Raw genomic sequence first — 3,493 nt, 5'->3', positions numbered from 1 at the left:
ATCCCAACATTTTGGGAGGCCAAGGCAGGTGGATCACCTGAGGTCGGGAGCTCGAAACTAGCCTTACCAACATGGAGAACCTCGTCTCTACTAAAAATACAAAATGAGCTGGTCATGGTGGTGCATTTCTATCATCCCAGCTACTCGGAAGGCTGAGGTAGCAGAATCGCTTGAACCCAGGAGGCGGAGGTTGCAGTGAGCTGAGATCGCGCCACTGCACTCCAGCCTGGGCAACAAGAGCAGAACTCAGTCTCAAAAAAAAAAAAAAAGGATATTTCTCATCAACATGGATATCCCCTACCAACTTTGGTCTCTTAATGTATCAACCTCTGAGAAATCATCATCCTGCTCGGGAGTGCTACCCTCCTCGCTCCGGGCCCATAATACACCCTCTCCCATTTACAAGCTCCCACCCAATGCTGGTAGGCTCCTGTCTTCTCTCGCCCAGCCCAAGGGGAACAGAATCCACTTAGGCAGCCTTCAGGTCCCAAGCTCCCCAGTCCAGCCTCCCCAGCACCGCACCACCTCCAGAAGCCAGAGCCACAGTCTATCTAGAGTGACCTGTGTGGAACACCAGGAAACAACAGGCAATCAACTTTCTCATGATCTCCAGACCCGCCTCTCCTTCCCAAGCCTGGAGGGAGAAGGGATTGCGTGGGAGCTTCTCCACACCAGGCTGCACTCACCCATCTCCCAGTCTGAGGCCAGGACCTTTTCTGAGCCCAGTGTGGAGTCCGAAGCCAGGTCCTGCCCCCACTCTACTGAGGCGCCCTTCCCAGCTTTTCATGGCTAAAGTCCACCTGAAGCTCCAGACGTGAAAAGAGGTTGGGGGACCAAACTCCACCTCCCAGAGCAACGGTCACCAATGGGAGTGACGTCTCACATGGGTCCCCGGTTCGGGGTCCCAGCATTCAGTTTAAGTAGTTTCACTCTTCTGCCCAGGGAACTCCCCAGAAGCAGGCCAAGGTTTTCCTCTACCTCCCCAGTCCTAAAGAGAACCTTGCAGCTGATGCTAACTTCTTATCCTAGGGTGAGAGTAACAGGGACACTATCCAACCTTCCCTTCTTGATAACGGGGGGAAATGATCTGGTCTAGAAGAAAAATCCCTTCCCACTCTAGTTCATCTGTCTCTGAGGCGTGAGAAGCAGCAGCAGCATGGTAACAGGGATCTTCTCAAACTCTGTGGTGCTAAAAGCACAGATTCAACAGAAACTCCAACCGATTCTGTTTAAATGGAGAAGTGAAGAGCATGCTGCCGACTTGGGGGAGGGTGATGGTGTTGGGGGGTCAGTGGAGCCCAGCAGCAGGCTGGTGATGGGCAGATGGCCGTGAAGGGGGCACAGCCCCACCCACAGCAGAGGGAGACTGGGAAAATAGAGGGACCCGGTAGTAAGAACAAGAGAGCAGAGGAGATGGTGCGATATAAGCTAAGGACGGAGGCAGCCAGGCTGCGGGGAGGGATGGAGGACAGAGGCCCTGCTGGTGGCACCCCAGGGCAGGTTAGCTGGCCGAGGTCAGACTCACAGGGTTAGTGTCTTCTCCCCAACCAGCCAGCTCTCCTGGTTAGTGCAGTTAGCGACAGACTCATGGCAGACGCCCTCCAGGCACTCCATATAAACAGACAGCTTGGTTTGTGAGCAGCCCAACTCCGGAGCTGCAGAGAGAAAGCAGAGGAATGGCAAGCTGCAGGATGCCCAAGGGGACACACCGCACACTGCACTCTCCTGACGGAAAGCACCGCAGACTTACCACCAGACCCTCAGGGGCTTTCTCCCATCCGGAAACCATGCCAGGTGGAAGCCAAGCCCTCCCCCTGCCAACCAGGGAGGCCAGCTTGCTGACCTCAGGCAACAAGCCTCTCTGGTTGGTCAACAGAAAGAGAGGACGGCTGTTGGAGAAGGGGCTCAGCTCCTCTATCTCGCCTGTTCCCCAAACACTGCTGCCAGGCTGCACCAGGACTCTGAAAGCTAGGCTGTAAGAACAAAGCCACCCACAGCTGCAGCTGCCACCCATCCCGCACCAGTGCCAGCAGAGTCCATCCCACCACCTCCCACAGGCTCTGAGGGGCTGGGAGAGAAGCAGCCCAAGGATTAGAGGCTATGACAAGGGCTGCGTCGGAAAGCACAGTACAATGGGGCAGTGTGTGCCTGGCCTACAGCTGGGCCAGTCAACAGCGCGGGCTGCATACTGCCACCTGGCCAGGGGTGGCACTTCCCAGGGAGCCAGCCCCAGAGGAGCAACATGGACTATTCTCCCCTCTCAGAACGAGCAACACGAGCAACATGCAAGAAGCTCTCCCATCAACAGCAGAAACAACTCTTCCATGAAGCCTCCAGACTACCCTGGGGGAAGTGACACCTCCAGCTCACAGACTGCAAGGCAAATGAGGCAAAAGCAGTGACATTCCAGAGACCCCACAAGATGTGTCCCCTGGGGCGGGAGGACAGGACTACAACACATATATCCACACCCACTGATGCTTAGCAGAGGGCAAGATATTGGCAGGGAAAAGACAGGAGAGGGGTCCTCTCTCCTGTTCTAGGATGCCCTGCAGGCTCTCTGATGACTCGGGGCAAAAAGGGAAGAGTCACCACCCTGGCCACACAGGTGGACCCAGCCTTTTCTGAAGCCTAGGATCAAGATTCATGGAGACAGGAAACATTTCCAATAATTGCCTACACACTGGGCTCCCCATGTTGCTCTGACTACAGCCCAAGAACTCAAAAAGGCCAAGGCCTGACTATGAAGATGAGATAACTGTCTAGAAAAAAAAGACAACAACTCTTCCAACAGGCCCTGACCCCTGCCCTAGACTGAGCACAGCCACTGACAGGTGACCTTCGGAATCCTCACCCACAGGAAAACAAAAACACCAACTGGGTCTGGTGTGCTTTTAAAAGAGTAGCAAGTGACATGGCTAATTCAAGGTTTCAGAAATCAGGGACTCTGACTACACTAAAATAGGATTTGAGAAATCAGATGATTTTTTTCTTTTCCCAAGCAAAAATGAAATGAGTGAAGGGGAGAGACACAGGTGAGATGGGAGTGCCGATGCCCACATCACTGTTATATCCATCCTGATTCCCACTCAAGGACACTCCTGCCAATTTCATCTCAGAATAAAAAAATGTCCCTCAGAGACAGCGACGGTGCCTGCTGTGGCGAGACCCTCTAGTAAAGCTTCTCCATTCCTCCCAGGGAACCAGCCCCAGAGGAACCCACTCAGCTGCGAAGGAGGCTGTAACCAGGATCCTCAGTGGCTCCAACAGGGACTATTCCACTCCTGGGTCACATGTTAAGTGAACAGAGAAAGTTGAAGAAGAGTATGCATCAGTATTAAGTTTTGGTGAGGAATGTCTAGACGTATAAAACAACTATTAGAGGCCAGGCGCAGTGGCTCATGCCTGTAATCCCAGCACTTTGGGAAGCCAAGGCAGGCAGATCACCTGAGGTCAGGAGTTCAACACCAGCCTGGCCAACATGGTGAAACCC

The 3,493-nt window shown here is 53.8% G+C and overlaps 1 protein-coding gene across 7 annotated transcripts in view; it reads right to left on the bottom strand.

The window, feature by feature from the left end:
• The window catches only part of TJAP1 (tight junction associated protein 1 (peripheral)), a 37,381-nt gene that overhangs the window by 22,581 nt on the left and 11,307 nt on the right, over window positions 1–3,493 (bottom strand). The window contains exon 1 of one of the 7 annotated variants that reach the window (XM_011986787.1): window positions 1,751–1,970. The exons of the other annotated variants lie outside the window; for them this stretch is intronic. The gene's annotated coding sequence lies outside the window, so the exon portion shown is untranslated. Of the gene's footprint in view, window positions 1–1,750; window positions 1,971–3,493 lie in introns of those variants that run through there. 7 annotated transcript variants of the gene reach the window in all.

The sequence above is a fragment of the Mandrillus leucophaeus genome, unplaced genomic scaffold (genome assembly GCF_000951045.1).
Source record: "Mandrillus leucophaeus isolate KB7577 unplaced genomic scaffold, Mleu.le_1.0 Scaffold3, whole genome shotgun sequence".
In the NCBI taxonomy this organism is placed as follows: domain Eukaryota; kingdom Metazoa; phylum Chordata; class Mammalia; order Primates; family Cercopithecidae; genus Mandrillus; species Mandrillus leucophaeus.
The sequence above is the reverse complement of the archived record's forward strand: the minus strand, read 5'-3'. Positions and strand labels throughout refer to the sequence as shown.